The sequence below is a fragment of the Mus caroli genome, unplaced genomic scaffold (assembly GCF_978045245.1).
Source record: "Mus caroli unplaced genomic scaffold, Mus_caroli_1 scaffold_1, whole genome shotgun sequence".
Taxonomy (NCBI): Eukaryota; Metazoa; Chordata; class Mammalia; order Rodentia; family Muridae; genus Mus; species Mus caroli.
The window spans coordinates 58826337-58846637 of record NW_028227256.1 but is presented as its reverse complement, the minus strand read 5'-3'; the positions used below and the strand labels follow the sequence as shown (position 1 = coordinate 58846637).

Sequence of the window (20301 nt, the reverse complement as noted above, 5' to 3'; positions counted from 1 at the left end):
CTGCCTACACTTTTATTCCTTAATTAAAGTTTCTCCGATCTATCAGAGTGTCATCAATTAAAATCAAATGTAAATTAATCGTGGCTTTGGATCCCTACACCCATACACAATTTTCATCAGCTGGTATCATACTCCTTGAGAGTCCCTGGGTAGGTTTCATTTATCTACAGCTTGGAAAGTAATTTAGCTGCAGGCAGATATGTGAAGTGTGCATAGAGGCCTGCACATTATGTTAACGTTCATGATGAAAATATTTGTGTGTGCCTGTTCCCAACATTGTCTTTGCAGACATCTTACTCAAACTGGTCTTCAAAACAAACTTTTCCTAACAGGTATGAGCCAGGGGTCACTTAGTGGTTCTCAGAGTCTTGAACTTTGCTATTCAGGATTTAAGACATTTGGTACTGTACTAACATATGACAGTCTGCAATTATTATTATTTTTATACCACCAATAAAGTGGGCACAAGAATGCTGGAACCAACCTGGGGTTCATCTGGGCTGATGGACACACACACACAGGATAAATAGTTTAAACAAGTTGTGGTTGACTGGTGAACATATGGGAACCCAGGTTGAATCACAATTCTTTGGGGGATGATTCAAGATGGCTTCCATTGAGTTCACTGAATCTGTTTTCTATAATAAACATCCTTCCTCTCTTTTTACTGTTAAAACTTCTAAACACTACTATCTAAGTCTTTTTATGTTTATTTATCCATAGAGAATGTCCAAGTTAGTAAGGAATATATTCTCTATTGACCAAATTATTTCAAATTTCTACTTGATACCATTTGTACAAGGGAATACCATTTATTTGTCTTTTCACTTGCCAAACACATTTCAGAAAACCCTGAAATGACCACATACAGGATGATCTACAGTCAAGGCATGATTCCTTCTTACCTTTCTTAGAAAGGAGCAGAAGGTACTCATGAGGAAAATACTTTAAGAATAAAACTAAAAAGACATTATACACACTAGCCAATGTGTGGAATCTCAGCACTCAGAAAACTGAGGCAGGAGGTATCCCTACTTTGGCTGGCCAGCACAGTGACTTTGTCTTCAAAACAAACTAGCAAGCAAACATAAAACTCAGAGACTATTACTGACAGATCTGGAGAGAAATTTAAGTGGAACTATTTCACTAAGGGAAAGGGGAAATTGAGAACATCAAGTTGGTTTTATGGATGAAAGAAGATCATATGGAGGCAATGACACCACCATTAAAGGCATGAACAATGGCAGGAGATTTAAAGTCCAAATCTGAAACATAACCAAGCTCTGATTTTTTTAAAGGAACATTGAAAGTGACCAAATGAACAATTTCTACACGAATGCTCTCTATTGAAACTGAAATGCCATCCCATCACAGTCTACTGAAAGGCAGGGTTAGAAAAAGTTCTATGGATACTGTGGGAGGAGCTAGTCTTCCAGCTTAAACAAAGACTAGATACTAAAGTTGCACACTCCACACATCTTTCAAGTTGTATTTCTACCATAAGGAATCCCATGAGAATTGTTGAAGCTATGCCATTTAATATTACTTACATACTATAATAACACTGAAACAAGCAAGTGGTGATTATGAATATCTAAGAATCATGCATTCATAGGTGTCACACACATGATTGTACTGCTTTTTAAAAATTCATCAACCATACTGGTATTCCCTGCTTCTTGTCCCTACCTTAGTGCATCTTTATTGACTTAGCATTAAGTAAGTCCAAACAGGATTTAGCTAAATTATTCAGTCACTGGGCCAGAGACTGTGGATCTGTCTGGAAGATCAGTCAGATTTGTAGTATCTGAAGCCCTTCAAAGGTTAGAGACCTCATTGATTTTCTTTTTTCCCAATAGGAAAAGTAAAATAATTATAATATCCCTAAGCACTTACGGAAGAATACAACTTGATATAAGTTATAATAGGTAAAAGTCAAAAGACGCTTTATATCCAATGGAACTAGGGCTATAGTTGAAGACAGAGAGATACAACTGTCTGGGTCAATGAAATCCACAAATCTAAAGCAGCATGACCTTCTAAATTATGACACCAATTCTTGTTTCTGTTATAAAACAATATTTGTTTTCATTTTTTGCCAAGATTCCAAGGAACCAAAATATTTATATAAATAGCTCAGTGAACTTTGGGTGATCTAGTGAATTAAATTTTCATTTAATTCACAGTTACCAACTACTCTTCGAAAACTGATGGCTAGCCTCTTATCGCTAGAATGGAAAATTCCTCATAAAGTTTAAGGACAAAAGAGAAATTTTTCATATTTGTAATTAAAAACTTGCCATCAGTTATTTCTAACTCATTTTATCATCGATATATTAATTGCATTTAGCCAACTATAACATAACAATATTAAATTTTCCTATAATGTGACATCACAACAAATGAGTTTCATGGATCCAATTTTTAATCACTAATATTGGCAAGTCCAAAGCTTAGATTAACTGGAGATCTTTAGCATTCAATGTCAATTAACAGTTATTGTGTCCATTAGCAGATTATTTGACTACTCAATAAAATATTTATACTGCTAAGTTTCAAAAACAATACTGTAGCTTCTTAATGGCATTCATAGTGCTATTTTGTTGGCAAATTATTTACAGAAAAATATTAGGAATAAGTTTATGTAATCTGCTAAGTCTGTTTCTTCAAACCCCATCCATAATAAGATTAGGCTAAGTTATCTTCATTTGTCCCATTTTGTACCAGATTTTGATCTAACCATGGACCTTAAGCTATATTGTCTATAGACTGCTCATGAACTTTATTTCTAGAAAAAAAAAATGTTTGATGCCCTCAAATGATTGAGAATCCCATTGTCTTAGGGATTTATTGCTGTGAAGAGACACCATGACTGTGATAACTCTTATAAAGGAAAACACTTAATTGAGGCTGGCTTATACTTTCAGAGGTTAAATCCATTATCATCATGGTGGGAAGCATGGAAGTATCCAAGTAGACATGGTGCTGAGAGGTCTACAAGACTGTGTGACTGGGCATGACTTGAGCATTTATAATTCAAAAACCTGCTTCCACAGTAACACACTTTCTCCAACAAGACCACACTTCTTAATAGGCCATTCCCTATGGCCAAGCTTTCAAACACATGAGTCTACAGGGACCATATGTATTCAAATAACCATATTCATCTTTCTTTTTGTCTTTTTTTTGTTTTGTTTTGTTTTGTTTTGTGTTTTGTTTTGTTTTGTTTTGTTTTGTTTTGTTTTGTTTTGTTTTGTTTTGTTTTGTTTTCAAGACAGGGTTTCTCTGTATAGCCCTGGCTGTCCTGGAACTCACTCTGTAGACCAGGCTGGCCTCGAACTCAGAAATCTGCCTGCCTCTGCCTCCCGAGTGCTGGGACATATTCATCTTTCTTAAACACCAACTACATGAAGAAATTATCTCAGAATCTTAAGCATGTACATTTTTTATGTGTGCTTGTGGTAAGTTGTTTATTTTAAATGGTACCATTTACTCATAGCCCTCTTTCTGCCCTTTGCTTTGATAAAGAAATTTTGTACTAACAGTGTGGTAGCACTGATATTGGCAGCTTCAAATCCAGATATTCAGAGAATCTCTAACACTGCTGTAGGGACATTGCTACACTGCTGGAGGGTAAAGGAGCCCATAAGTAAGAACATAGGGTCCTGCCCAAGACTGTCTCAAACCAAGCAACAGACTAGTAGTTCTCAAACACAGAGCAGAGCCTAGACCAATAGAAACACAAGAAAGCCAAAACAATTCAGACAATATAGACTCAAAAGCAGTAAATTAGTGTTTCTCATTTTAAGTCATTTAATTTTATGTTAATTTGTTGCATGAAATTTTTGTAGTACCGGATGACAGAGGTGCTTTTATTTCTCATGTGTCTATAAAGATGTAGATAATATGTTATCTATCTATCTATCTATCTATCTATCTATCTGTCTGTCTGTCTGTCTGTCTGTCTGTCTGTCTATCTATCTATCTACATGTCTATGTTTATCTAGCCAGAGTTTTAAAATAGATTACAAAGATTGTTAGAAAGCAGAAGTAATACACTCATAATCAGCCCAAGTTATTTCTCATGGTTCAAGCAACGGAGAAGTCTAACACCAGGTCGCTGGTAGCTTTGCCATCTGGCGAAGCCTTCTTTCTGGTTCATGGTCTACTCCTTCTGTGTCCACATGGTAGTGGGGTCACATCCAGAGGGTATTTCATCCCATTCATGGGAATTGTGCTTTGCTGATCTCATAACCACTCAATGCCCTTTCTCCCTAACCATCTATTTGGCGATTAGGAATTCACCATGTAAAGTCTTAAGATATTTGAACATTTGGTCCATTGTATTAGTCTTAAACAACCTATAATGATGAATGCTTTCAGTATCACACAAAATTACCTTTTTGTTTTTTTCTACTTTGAAGAGGAATAGGCACTCCTTCTAAAATTCTGGTAAGAATATTTAAAAGGTATCCAAAAAATGACAGTGTATGTAATTGCAGAGCTAGCGTCCAAATATGATATTCAACTGGTTATTTAGCAGTTTCTTGCCTATCCTTGGGATATTGTGTAGCACTGAGAGAGTTGGCTATTTGAAGGAAACAGCTTTGACACTAAAGATACTACAGAACCACTCTAAGTCCTGCTTGTTCTAGATAGAAAAGAGGAAAAGCTGTCACAAACCAAGCTGAATTGCTGTTAGTAGATTCTGCAGGAGCTCAGCATGGTACCCCAGCATGTGAGGACTCCTAGCTGTGAGGCCCCTGGCAGCTTCATTACTATGACTGGAATGAGACTTAATTAGTACTATACAGGTTCTACCCTTAACTTTAAAGGGTGCTCTATGTTCCTTGGAGAACTTTTTCACCTAGGGCATTTTTATAGAATTGACTTCACAAGTCCAACAAGAGTTTGAATACATGGAAAATGCTGTTTTGACACTATGGACTCTTAAGATAAACTGAGAATGTCCAGTACTCACTGACCAAAGGTAACAGAATAGACCTTTATAAATACCCAGCAGAAAAGAGTCATTGCTAGCAGCCCCCTGATTTTCTCTAGTTTCTTTTCTGTACTCATAACCTGGGTGACAAATCCAGATTCTTCATGCTCACCACCAAAACTAAAGGTGCAAAATACTGCCTGGGCATTTGTGACAGGCACCTTTAATCCCAGCACTTGGGAGGCAGAGGCAGAGGCAGAGGCAGAGGCAGAGGCAGAGGCAGAGGCAGAGGCAGAGGCAGAGGCAGAGGCAGAGGCAGAGGCAGAGGCAGAGGCAGAGGCAGAGGCAGAGGCAGAGGCAGAGGCAGAGGCAGAGGCAGAGGCAGAGGCAGAGGCAGAGGCAGAGGCAGAGGCAGAGGCAGAGGCAGAGGCAGAGGCAGAGGCAGAGGCAGAGGCAGAGGCAGAGGCAGAGGCAGAGGCAGAGGCAGAGGCAGAGGCAGAGGCAGAGGCAGAGGCAGAGGCAGAGGCAGAGGCAGAGGCAGAGGCAGAGGCAGAGGCAGAGGCAGAGGCAGAGGCAGAGGCAGAGGCAGAGGCAGAGGCAGAGGCATACAGAACTCTGTGATCTCTGAGTTAGGATGCCAACATGGTCTAAAGTGAATTCCAGGATACCCAGGGCTACATAGAGAAACCTGCCTCAAACAAAACAGACCAAAACCAGGAGGAGGAGGAAAATGCTTATGGTCTGGTCTGTTTAGAGCTCTTGTAAGACCAGTGCATTAAAAGTCTTGGGACTGTAGACCTCACTCAAGTTCCACAAGGACAAGTCAAGACTGCCTTCTACTTGGCTCAGAGTCGCCCCCCAGAATGAGTCCTTCTCCAGTAGCCATCTTCCTTAGTCACCTGGCCTTCACTTCTGCCCAGTGCTCTACTGGCCATGCTCAGTCCTTCGGATCTTAGGGGCCCTCATGCTTTCCCAATACATTTCTTGTTTGAGGTAGAGTTACTCTTGTTATTTGGAATCACAGAGTTGTAACTGTTGTAATCATCACATCAAAACACATGACTGCTGCATGTCAAAGGGATCTATGGAGGCTGGAGAGGGAGGCTTTGTTTCCACCAAAACTGCAAAGGTAAACAATGCATTCAAAAATAATCAATAGCTTTCTTCTTTATATATAACATTGTCACTAGAAGACATCTTATAAAAATCCCCCTTCAGTCCTGATATTTCCTGCTAGATAATTTACACAGCGAGCAGCTCCACTCTGCCCTTTTCATTTCTTTCCATGATTTCCTATGTACTCAGAGAAAAATCTATTACTGCTCTTGTGACTGCATCCTTTCCTTTATGTTTACACACACGCGCACACTCAAACACACACACACATACACACACACATTCATGTTTGGCTTAGTTTCTTCATTCTGTTTCAATTTACACTGTTCTCTTCATTGAAAACCCTGCTCGATACTCAGTTTCTGGGAAGTTGTCTTTTATTAACCTCACGAGCTGATTATTTCATCACTGTGAATTTCATCCAACACTCACACATCCTATTTGCATTCCATTCTCACTTATTTTAGTTTGTGAATAGTTTCAGATTTGTGTGTGTAGTAACTTTTTCATTACATTTAAGGCTTCCACAAACCAGAAACAGTGGTTTCAAATAAATAAATAAGCCCAGTCTTTCTGTTATAGAATTGAGTGCGCAGGTGACACCTCTGAATGATTGTTCTCTCAAAGATTTTCAGGAGATATTTTAAAAAACAGCCCAGTCTTACAGAGCATGGTTTTGTTTGTTTGTTTGCTTTTCAAAATTAACATTAGGAATTTCTAGTTATCTTTATAGACTTCTAATATATAGAATTGCTTAATATAAATACATATGCTCAAGGATCAAAAGGGCTTCCTTCTCTTTCAGAGGACCCGTGCTGCGTTCCCTACTTTCATTTTTATTATCTACTTTCATTTTTAATATCTGTACATTTATTTATTTTCACACTCGCATGTGTTGAGTGTATGCCACCTATGTGATGATGCCACCCACCAGAGACCAGAAAATCCATCAGATGCCCTGGACCTGGCTGTACAGGCCTGATGAGACATACTGTGCTGATAGCAGTACTGGGAACGGAGCAGGGCCCTCTGAAAGAGAAGGAAGTCCCTTTGATCCTTGAGCCACCTCTCCAGCCCAAACTTCTCCATTCCAGTGTTCAAAATATAACCAAAACTGTTATGGTGGCACAGGCCTGTTTATTAGAACTTCTTAGAAGGTTAAGCAAGATTAAAAATTTAAAATCTAAAGCCTGTCTAGGCTACAGAATGAGTTCGAGGCCAGTCTGGGTAACTTAAAGAGACAATATCTCTAAAGGAGATAAGACAAGATTAAAGGGGAGGGGCAGCTAGAGATAAAGCCCAGTAGTAGAGGTCCTCCCTTGTATGTAAGACTTTATCTTTTTAACTCCTGTACCACCAAACCAACAGACAAGTAAAAAGCATCACTTATAAAATTAATGCTTTCTTATTTGAGGATTGTTTGAAATTCTCCACAGGCTCAGACCAAAAGAGCTCCTTTTTTGGCAATGTCACACTGTCAGGATGCTTTGTTTCAGACTGTCCCTGGATAGCCTTTCTTTCGGTAGGAATTACAATGTTTCATTGCACAGCCAAACCACACAGCCAAACCTGTCTTTGTGGAGGGTGAGGTGTAGGACATGAGCCTTCTGAAGGCTGTACATCTCTACCAGGAGCCTTTTTACTTGGTGCTGTAGCTAGATGCAATCAATGCTCAGGGTTTAATAAGCTGCCTGTAACGTCACTCATCAGGTGCTGACGCAAGGTAAACAGCACATTCATACTATTCTTCTGGTGCCCTAAACACTGGTCTTTAATCCAAAGCATTCAACTCTCAAGTAAAAGTCTAGCTTTGAATGTCTGTGATTGTGTGTCATTTGGTAAATCAAAATTACATCCATGTATCAATTTTAGCAGTAAATTTGTGTGTCATCAATAGGGTTCTTTCTTCTTGATGATAAAGTCAGTATCAAGGATGTATAATGTTTCACACATAATACACACATATATTCAGCCAAAATAAGAATTAATGCTGAGAAAATATCGATTCCTCTGTTACTGTGTTTCACATCTGCTGCTTTCCTCAACTCTAAGGAGCCTTTCAGAGAAATTACTTTTGTAACATTTGCCTCCATAAAGAAAATTTAATATATCCTATATACATTGGCATGTAACCTATACTGTTTGCATATATGTACTTTATACATAAAATATATAAATATACGTTTTCAGTGAGTAAACAGATATTTAAAATAAAATTTAATTTAAAGATTTCAAACCTATTACTATTTAACTTAGGTTTATAACTACTTAGTGAACAAACATTAAAGAAACTTGTTTTTACTTTACATAAATTGTAATATATCAAATTTCATAGGCAAATAAATTTACATAAGTGCATATGTGATGTAATCAATTTTTTAAAAAAATCGTTCAACGTGCTATATTTCCAGGAAAAATATTGAAAATCAAATAAATCTTTTTATATTTAATGTGTGTAACATTTAAATTTTGCTTAATATAAGAAAATAATTTTGCCCAGTGAAAGGACTCAGTGGCTAAAAGATGCTTGCCACAAAGCCTGATTTTGATCTAGGAACACATGGTAGAAGGAGAAAACTGGCTCAAACAGTGTCTTTGACCTCTGCATACACTCCATGATACGTATCCATATATATGCACATACATGCATGAATACATACATGCACATACATACATACATATGCATGTGTACACACATAAATAAATAAATAATGCAATTAAACTTTTTCAAAAATTCATCTCACTGACTACTAGACAATTATATAGATATTGTCTAAATTCTTGTTTCTACTACTTCAAATAACTATTGATTGAATAATGTTCATAAAATTAAGTGCAAAAGCACTACATAGAATCCTTGCCCTGTGGTTTACTTTCATCTCTCTGATGTATGTGTACTCTTCTGAGGTAACTACGACTGTCCCAGTAATTCCTGCTATTGACTATACACTTAAAAAATGACCACTCAATATATTCTATTCTGTCCACTCCTTTATTGTAACTGGATACTGACAAGATCTGGTAGTCAGCATTTTTTCACACCTGCTGTGCCTCAGCTCCCTTAGAAGGCAACACAACCCACACCCGACTCCACGAAGAAACATGGGGAATACCTTGTTCCCTCCTTTTTCTTTCCCTGTGCTACTTCCTCAGCCTGCCATATCCTCATCCAAGGCTCAGGTTTTAACTTGTAAGTGGTTTATACACATTACGCACCCCTTCTATCTGCATGGCAACTGCCCTCATCCCTGACTGCTGCGTTGGCAACTGTGAACCCTTTGATGTCACATTTTGCTCTTCTTTTCATACCCTTGGGAAAATTCTCATCCTAAGTTTTAGATAGGACCGTGGCACCTCTCTGCTTTAATTATATCCTTTGAGGCCGATGAGGCAGCTAAGACAATGAAGGTACCTATTGCCAAGCCTAATAACTCGAATTCAGCTCTCAGAACCTACTTGAAGGAAAGAGAGGACCAGCTCCCTCAACTGTCCTGTGAGCTCCATTTGCCTGCTGTGGCACTTGTGAATCCCATACACATATGCAAAAAATAAAGAAATCCTTCTGTCCACATGATGAAGACTTTCCCCAAATCCTTTCTGTCCACATGATGAAGACGAGTTTCCCCAGATGCTTACAGAAAACTGCTGCTTCCCTAAGCAAGCAATGGCCTCTTTTATGCTGATTTGCTTCATCAATCTCTACTTCTTCTTCTGACTCCTCATGCTTCTTCAGTACCTCATCTCCCTGCCTAAGCACCTACCTAGATAGGGAGCAGCCTCCTTCTTTGCAGATCTACCAAACCCCCTTGCTTCGTCTCTATCTGAGATGATCTTACAGGCGGTCTATTGTTTGTGACCCCACTTTACTAGAAAACGGCTTATTGTTCTGTATACAGATTTCTTCAGGTTGTTAGCTTCTCTTCTGTGTTTGATAGAGTACATGAACTTGGCAGCATTCTTCAACATTAGAAATAACAACCTATAGCTTCCCTTTTAATGGAAAAAGAACCCTCATTCCTTCATATATGGACAACAAATGGATGCTATTAAAAACACTGAAGGTCTAGTGAACCAGCACTGATTACATAGTCTTGGGTTTGTAAAGAGATATTCAGAAATGAAATAAAATTCATCAAAGCTTAGGAAAGATCACCAGCCGACTCTCACTTATCCACTGCACATCTGCCTGGCCATATTATCTCCCTGCTCAAGCATCATTTTTGCATTTCAATGTGGCGTTCTATCAGATTAATGCCCGAGATATTCCAGCTGCACTGCAAGTGAGTGAGTGGACATACAGGGATATTATGCATGGCTTGTATCATTGACACTGAGCAAAGGAAATGTGATTAGCACCAAATTGCATCTGACAGGGGAATCAGAAACCTGTCAAACAGGATGACATGGATCCAGTGTTTAGGAGGCAAAGGGGGAAAGAGAGGAGCAGGGCAGCCCGGCATGGAGACAGCAATAAAACACCGCAGCAATGATAAATTAATTCATTTACTTATGAAAAATTAGAGGCTTCCACACACAGCTCTCATTTATAATCTTGTCAATCTGCTTGAGTAAATAAAAAGGCTCTGCAATATTAGTGGAAAACACAAGTGAGAGAAAGAAGAGACAGAAGCTGGGTGCTTGGGCTTGCTTTTAATTATACATGCTAATCTGGTGTGCAACACAATGACCTTTGGAAGGAATTTTCATAACTGGATATATGATGCTTATTCCATTTTCATTTATGAAACCCTTTCCAGGCTTGATATTTACAGCTGTAAAACCTCAGGACATAGGACCACTGTGATGGTCTCAGCTTTGAGGTGTTCAGGATATTTAAACAAAAGAACTGCTCAGTATGACCTCCAAGGGAGCTCAGAGCTTTGGGTTTAACTGGTCAAGCAAACATTTCTTTTAATTTTCTTTTTTAAAAAGATTTATTTCTGTCTGTCTCTCTGTGTGTGTATTTGTGTGGATGTATGTACATCTGCATGCGCAAGTATCCACAAAGGGAGAAGAGGCTGTTGGATCCCTTGGATTTGGAATGGCATATATTTGTGAGCCACTCAACTTGCATGCTGGGATCTGAACTCCTGTTTTCATGATTGAGCAGCAAGTGCTCTTAATCACCAAGACATCTCTCCAGCCCAGTAACATGAATTAATGGGTTTTTGTCCTGGAAACTGAACCCATAGGCTCAGACATGCTAGGTAAGTGTTGTACCAATGAGCTATTGGCAGGGATTTTAAAAACAAAACAAAACAAAAACCAAAAACTTTTGTTGTATAAAAAGCTTTAATTTTTTTCATGAACTGATATATATAATTTCTAAAAATAAGACCTAATAAGATATTTTTGGAAGAAAGATGATTATTTTGGATAGAACTGTGGTACTTTTAAAGTGCAAAGTCATACTGCTTTTATTAATAATACCAAATTGATGGCATCTGAGGTGCCTACTAACATACCAGATATGTACCGTGTGGTACTTCTATACAGTTGACTCTTGGCCAGCATTGGAAAAGCGCTCACTACAAACACAGCCAACAAAGCAAATGTCAGGAAATAGCATGCTGAGAGAACAAAGCCTTACTCCAGTACATACTACAGTGCTTCACTTATATGAATTTTGAGGCCAGGGAAAACCAATCCATGGTAGCAAGCTCTAAAACTGTAGCTGTTGCCAGGCCTTTGAGGGTGATTGGGGAATTGATCTTCTAAGGTGATGTCAATTCTTCTTGTCTCTATATGGCTCAGCATGATACAGACATATACATTTGTCAAACTCTTCCAATGAGTCCCTTGAGATATTTTATACTTTATAGTATGTAAATGCTACTCTAGAAAGATCCATAAACAATATGGAACTCCAGGTAGTGTTATGCACATGCAGGTAAATTGTTTCTGGGTGATGTGTACTGATGGCTTCAATTACTTGGAAACACATTTAAAAATAAGAGATTAAAAGATGGTGACAGAAATACATGAATAGATATGTGATAAATAAATCAGAGTGATGTGTTAGCTATGAAGCCTGAGTGTCGAGGAAAGGAGACTTCACAGAATCGTTATTACAATTGTATGGTATATATCAAAGTTTCCCAATTAAATTGAAATGAGTATGCTTTTACAAAAAGATGGAGACTAATGTGGCTACAGATGGCACACACAGGCACACACAGGCAAACACAGGCACAGAAGCTCTTGAGCATTCAGTGCTGCAGCGGAGCATATAGGATATCCCGTCACCCTGAGAGATAACTGAGTCAGGAGAAGGGGGAAATCACCCCTTGATTTCAGCATGGACAAACACTGTGTCCGACTGCTAAGCAGCTACATTATCTTTTAATGTGTGTGCTTTTTTACTTCAGCAAAAGACAAAGTAAAAAAAAAAATCTACACAGAGTTTCAAGAAAAGCCTAGAAGGAAATGCTTCCCTCAGGTGAGAGCATGGTGATTAATAAACGAGCTGACTGCTTGCAGTGTTTAAAATCCAACAGATTGCACCTTTCCTTAGGAAGGTTCTCAAAGGAGACATTCCAAAGTGCACATTTTCCATTTATTCCACCATCTAGGTATTTATGTCTTTCTGCTTACCTTGATTTAAGCAGGCTATATGTGTACACACACATACACACACACACTCACACACACATCACTATAAGTTTTTTTCTAATTCTACAAACTTTATTTTAATTTCTTTATCCAGTAAGGCAAGAACTTGTAAACTAATCTAAGGTGAATGCTTTCATTATTCAAACTCCAAATTCTAATATTTAATTGGATTAGGAGAATGAAAATACAATCACTGTTAGTCCCATTGCCAAAGTTCACCATTAAGGAGAATAATACCTTGTATTAGCCAGCTTGCACAAATCACAACTATAATCTCCAATGGGTTTTCAGATGCTAAAACAATTAGCTTCTATTTGAACAACAAATGAAATATTCTGACTGAACCTGAAATACCTGCAACTGGCTACATTCTCAGCTATGGCCTTCTGATTCTGATATATATATATATCAGAAGAGAACAGTATAAGCGTGCCATATTCAATTCCCAGATTACTAAGAAATAGAACTCTCAAGTTTATATCTCAGTTTAGACCTCTACTGAAAGTTTCAGAATACTGACAGCATCCTAGCCAGACTCCCACTACCGTTCACCACGTTCACAGCTTCCAGCACAGGAATCCACCTCTGCTTGATCAAGACAAAGTACTGGTGTCACCCTTGATCTCTCTTTCTTTAGTGACACACATCTAACCTATCTGTTCCAAACACCCCAAATGGAAGCCACCCTTTCATAGAGCCTGGGTTACTCCCACACACCTTTGGAATGGCTCCAACTGATTCCTAATTTCTTAGGTTATCAGTTAGGGTCTATAGCGTTAACACAGCCACCAACTCTGAACTATATCCCAGTCTTTGAACAGCATCCTTTATAAGTTTGTTTAAAATGGCTTTCCTTTCTTTCTTTGCTCTCTACCATACTTAGTCTCTCCATCACCATGTGTCACAGTCTATATTTACTTCTCTAATGTTAAAGAGGGTACTCCCCTGGTAAGATGTAAAAAGGAAGAGAAAAATAGTTTTCTCTATTCATTGTATTGTTCTTTATAGCCTATATATCTAGAAAAAGTGTTCGAAGAATTATTGGCTCCAAATAAAAGTTATCAAGTAAATGAATAGAATTCAATTTGATGCATATGTGTGCTGGATAGCTTTATGTCAACTTGACACAAACTAAAAACATTTGAGAGGAGGGAACCTTAATTTATAAAAGGTCTCCATAAGATCGGGCTGTAAGCAACCCTGTAGGGCGTTTTCTTAATTAGTGATCAATGGGGGAAGGCCCAGCACATTGTGAGTGGTGGCATCACTAGACTAATGGTCCTGGGTTCTATCAAAAAGCAGACTGTGCAAGTCACGAGTAGCAAGCCATCAAGCAGCACTTCTCCATGGCCTCTGCATCAGCTCCTGCTTCCATCCTTGCCCTAACTTCCTTCAATGATGAACAGTGATATGGAAGTGTAAGCCAAGTAAACCCTTTCTCCCCAACTTGCTTTGGTTTGGTGTTTCATCATAGCATTAGTAACCCTAAGACAATATGATAAAAGTAGAGAAAATAATAACAACGTCATAAGTCCTAACAATATGTTGAAAGGTTTATTAATGCATATGTTCTAAAATTACAAATAAGAACATGTGATATTCTCACTCATTAAAAGAACTCCATGAACAAATAGATAAATTAGTTGTAATTACCATCTCTCCACATAGGATCTTTTAGGAAAAACATTTACAATTTGGATGGTGATAATATTTCCTAATTTAGCTTTTAAAATTATTTTTTTCTGGATTATTTATCATACAAAATGCAATTATGCAAACAGAAATTTTTTAATCACACAAAATACAATTATATATGGAAAAATAATGTGAATTTTAATAAATCCCCAATTTATATGGGTAATATGCTACCATAGAAACAGGGTTGCTCTCACTTTAGTCCTTCTTATGTTAACCAAGGAATTTTGAAATATTACACATTTCCAGATAATCTCTTTAATATTCCATGAATGTACCCACAGCCTCTCCTAGGTACAAGCAGAATTGAGCAGGGTGTGACTAGTAGGGGTAATCTAGAAATGTAATTATCTGTCTCTTATGTAACTTTTTTGTTTTTGAGACACAGACATATCTCTGGCTGACTTCCAAATTGCTAAGGATTAAGTCCAAGGTTCCCTGAATGCCAGACAAGCACTGGACCCTCTGAGCAGGATCACCAGGATTATAGAATATTTCTCAAAAGTGACACGGTCATACAAGTAAGGTTTTCTGTCTCACAAACTGATAAAGTATTCTTACATCTTTAAGTGTCTTCCATGGATACTGAAAGTATGTATGACCATAGTTTTTATCTTAGAAAATAATAGTCAACTGTCTTTGCTTCTGCAGTTACTCTAAGAGCTTCTCTCTCCAGCTAATTGTGATCACACAGCATTTCAAAACACTCTCCCCTTCTTTGCCTAGCGATCTACGAGCATGAGGAAGGCAGCTACTGGATTTTCAACCAACCATGCACTCCCATCAAGGACACTATGGGCCCAGCTCTCAACCTTGCAACAATCAAATTCATGGCCACAAACCACAAATGAATTTTTAATTATTCCATATTTGATTTTTACAATGCTTTGAGACAAGCAATTATGAAAGGCACTTTATTTGTCTGATGTCATTAATATGCATCAGTGAGAATGAAACCACAGAAAAACCTAGTGAATATGGTATCTTGAGTATTAATTAAAGACTTTCCAAAAATCTCTGAAAATGGAGTCTTAAACAAGCCTCAGTTAATACAGTTTCAAATATGAGAGTCTTTGAAAATTAAGTTCACAGTATTCTTATGTTTATTGGTAGCCTTTTCCATGACAGAAACCACATTTTATTTAGTGCAAATTTAGTGATATGTCTTCCTGCATAATTCTGGGAATTTTACATAGTTTAGCATAGCTTTTAATGTATATATGAAATTACAATACTAAATAGTAAATACTCAAATAACCATATTAAAATGTCTTCAAATGATGCATAACAAAGTAGAGGGTCATAATTATTACCAAAGGAATAATAAAAATTAATCCTAAACTTAAAATGAAATAGTATCATTTGGGAACAAGAAGTTTTTCTAGAGAAAATAAATTTTCAAAATTAAAGTTAATTTTATTAATTAGGTCATTTACAGAATATATCATGGAAAGAAAGTAGCATAATTTAACTCAAGAGTAAAATGGCTGAGACAAGGGAGCCAAAGGAATAAAAATTCATGGGCTGGAAAGATGGCTCAGCCATTAAAGGCTAGGCTCACAACCCAAAATATAAGAATATAAATTCATATTGGCATTTTAAATGGAATTAGCAGGCAATATTTTCTCCTTCCTACGAATCTAGGGTTTTCCAGATGTGGTTACTTCCCCTAACCATGCACTGGGAAATATGGTAAGGGAACATACTGTCAGCAGTACTATTCACTTAGCATCCATTCCAAAACCCTGAAACGATGTGGGAAGCAGCAATCACATCGGTGTTTGCCCTATCTTTCCTGGCTGTGTGGCTCTTTGGTTGAACACTGCCTTGTGTGAGGGTTGCCTTGCCTTTTTAGACCTCCTCGGCTGGCCCATTGGAGCTTCCACCTCCAGAAGGCTATTTGGCTGGCCACCCCAATACATCTCAGGCCAATCCTCAACCCAGCCTCAGGCCGTTTGTCCCCATATCGCCCCTTCTACCTTACTGGGTTTCTTGCCTTTTCTCTGCCCATCTGTTTCTGACCCAGACAGAACTAGGTCATGTTTCTAACTTTCCAGGCTGGTTTTATTGGAGGGAGAAACCTAAAGAGGGCTTTTTTTTTTTATGGCTTTTGAGCCATTCCTACATGATAAACCATTTCTGTTTGTTTTGCAAGAGAGGGAGTATACTCCTTTGCCTTTCCACCCTTCTACTCAGATAGTCCAACTCCCAGTGACATTTTCTTTTCCGGTTCCACTCTTTCATTCTCACATTGGCTGTCTAATTAAATAGAACAAAGGATTAAAATGCCCACTTTCTAATAATCACCTGTACTCACTGTGCAGGCATACAAGCTAACTTGGACCTGGAAGTCCCAAACCTTTTGGGTTCATGGAGATTTGTGTCTTCATAGCTTTTTCATGGTATCATTAGGCCATATTGTATAACCAACAGTTCTATTTGATAAGTGTGGGTAGGTCTGAATGATTTATGTTCTAACAACGTCTACAAAATAAGACATGTAAGTTGAACAAAATTATATTTCCAACTGATTATAACCATAATTACTAGTAATTGTTATTAAAGATTATTTTTCAGTGCCCCTCTGTGTTTTCTGCAGTGTTCTTGTTTATCACAGTTGACAGATTTCGAACCAAACATCCCTGGTTCTGAGCACTTGCAAATGCATTATTTCATGAAATTCTCGATAATCAGAAGGTTAGTGTGACCACCCGAAGAAGAAAGATAACTCTAGAGCAATAAGGCTGGGATTGAAGCCCAGAGTGTGACTCTGTGGGCTTTCCCTTCCTCAGAGGTCATCCACCAGCAGCCCATGAGGAGGGGACCAAGGGGCTGGCAGGGTTTGGATGTCCTTGAGTATGACTTTGGGATGACTTCCAGGAACAGTTTCAGCAAGAGATAGCTCTTCTTTATTGGGGTAAACAAGGGTTGTGGAGTGGATAGGAGTTTTGGGGGTGAGTGCACATATATTGGCTGGGGCTGAGGTGTTAGGAATGCTTCATTTATATAAAGAGGAGTTCTGAATTAGGAGAGAGGAATTTGATCCTGTAATTTGGCCAAAGACTCTGTGGCTGTCCTCAGAGGTGGGTTTGCCCTGAGCTTATAGGCTAAGAGGAGGAAGAGGATGGTCCTAACTCCCATGGGACTTGTGGTTTTCCCTGGAATGTATCAACCTCAGTCTTGCTTCAGGCTAGCTCCCCACAGTTCAACATGCCTGCATGGCTCTAAAAAGCCTGCACCCTTGGAGTGCCTATTGAGTCTTTTAACAGCCAGGGCTCTAGCACTCTGACTAAGGAATGGATAAATTCTTGACAAGAGCATGGTCATTATTGGGAAGTGGTAAAAGGCACAAGGCAGGCCCTTGTGGGAGAGGGTAAGTTGTTGAGGGGTTTGCTTGGGTGGCTTTATGTTGTTCGAGCTCCTTCCTGCATCCCCTTCCTCTCTGCTTCCTGACTGCCCTGGAAAGCACTGCTATGTACAGTCATGTTCTTGCCATGACGACTGACCCCATTGTCAGCAGGCTCACTATAAATGCAGCCCGCTTTAGCTTGTTCCCTTGATAATCAATCCAGGAACTAACATAAAAACTGTCAGTGCTCTATGACTGTCAGGCATAGGATTTGCAGAGTGATGAGCTAAAGTCTCTTCTGTGAACACAGTATTAAATGTAATACTGCATCTTTAGAAAACATTATTTTGAGAAAGTTAAACATTTGAAAAATTCATTTTATAAACATATGATGCTCATTTTACCTGTCAACTAAATTACCATCAGTGGGCTGAATTCATTTCCATGATAAATGATAATAGCCCCTTTGAAAGTCATCAGTCTAATGCTTCCAAACACCCATTTGTTATGGTTAGTATTCAGATTAGCCAGGTGAACTGGAGGATCTAGATACATGCAAAAGGAGAGGAACAAATAAGGCCTCAAACAAAACAGGGACTAGAACAGTGATGCTGGAGAACAAACAAGACCTGAAATAAAATAGAATCTAAAATGATGTTAGAAAAACATAAAAGCTCAAACATGCCTCACTAGTCTCTCTCTCTCTCTCTCTCTCTCTCTCTCTCTCTCTCTCTCTCTCTCTCTCTCTCTCTGTGTGTGTGTGTGTTAGCTTTTCTAGAAGAAATATTCAAACTTTCCTCCCATGGCTGCTTAGAAATTTGATAGATTTGCCACTATTCAGTAGCAGAGACACTTCAAGCATCTGTCAAGATCAAAGTTTTAATTGTTCTTGTTCTACATGGGCATCTCTCTTCAAATGCATTTAACACATGCATAATTAGAATTTGGAGAAATACTTGCTAAAGTATACATTTTGACAAAATTTAACCTTCTTGTAACGCAAAGTCACTATGAAAATCGAGGGAGAAATACACATGCACTACGAATATTTAATATAACAACAAATTCAAATTTAAAGTCAGTTTATCTTGTCAATATCTTTTAAAGAAATTTTAATTGGCACAAAGTTAATGCATATTTATACAGTCCCTAATGTGTATACACACTATGTGACATTCTTCACATTTGTCCTTTCGCTATGATGAGAAGATTTAAAGAACTTTCCTGCATCATTCATGCACTGTACATGCTTACTCCCGGTCACCCCACTGTGCAGTGGCATACTGGAACATCGTCTTTCTTCTGCCTGTACCATACATCCACAGAGCAACCTTCAGTCACCCTCTCCTCCCCTCTACTCTTCTCAGCCTCTGATAACCACTATTCTATTATCAACTTCTAGGAAGTCAACTTTTAAAAATTCCCAGTGTGGGTGAAGTCATGACACTCTGTGTAGGAAACACAGAAGTATCTTGGCTATTTCCCATAACATGTGATCTCAGTTACAGTAGTTTTCCACTGTAAAGATGTACCATGTTTTTTTTTTTTTTTTTTTTTTTTTTTTTTTTTTTTATCTATTCTTCAGCTGATGAGCCCTGAAGTTGTTCCCAATTCTTCACCAGTAAGAACAGAGCCCTGATGAACATAGACGGGAAGGCATATTTTTAACATGGTGATTTCAGTTTCTCTGGATAAACACCCAGTAGTATGATCATTGAATCAGATGGTAGCTCTATTTTTAAGGCAAAACATTTGAAATGTCTTTTTAAATCTTCTCATAAGTTAGTCTTTTGAAGTACTGTGTGGAAGATTAAAAAAATATATGAAAAAGTGATTAAAGGCTTCAATATATTTGACACTAAAAATATAAATTAAGAATTAGAATCACTTCTTAATGTTTATCTTGTTTTTTTTTTTTAAAGTACTGTGTGTATAGATTTAAGATGCCACCTAAATATATTTGATATGTTATTATGGTTTTAACTTTTCCTCCAATTTTGTTGTATGTATAACTGGCATATAAAAGTTGTATAAACTTAGAGCTTAGGAAGATGGCTCAGTGGGTAAAGTATCTGCAGGACAGAACAACAAGATGTAAGTTGAGGTCCCAAGAACCATACAAAATTTCATCTATGTGATGCAAACTATAATACAAGTACAGGAGAAACAGAGGCAGGAGGATCTCTGGAGATAATTCATCAGCTAGTCTCACTGAACTCTAGAGTCACCAAGAGACTCTGTCTAAAAAAAAGTACTGTGGAAACATAAGAGAAAATATCCAAAGTCAACCTCTGTTCTTCTTGCCCCCCCCACCCCCCGCCACGAGTCCTAAATATGGTACACATTTCAGGTATATAATATGTTTAGTAGGAGTATAAATGTGAAATAATTATCACTGTCAACCAAATGAATTCATCTATTACTACTCAGAGTAGTAATAGATTTTCAATTTTCATTCTTCAAGTAGATTATTGATGTATGCTGAGATTTTTTTCTTTTTTCTTTTTTTTTTTTTTTGTGAACTTCTGTTGGGCTTATCAAGCAGCCCATTTACCCTACAATACAAATACCAGGAGTTGAAATGCAG

The 20301-nt window shown here is 38.0% G+C and overlaps 1 protein-coding gene across 1 annotated transcript in view; it reads right to left on the bottom strand.

The window, feature by feature from the left end:
- The window catches only part of Pard3b (par-3 family cell polarity regulator beta), a 1032172-nt gene that overhangs the window by 689531 nt on the left and 322340 nt on the right, over window positions 1–20301 (bottom strand). The window lies entirely within an intron of this gene.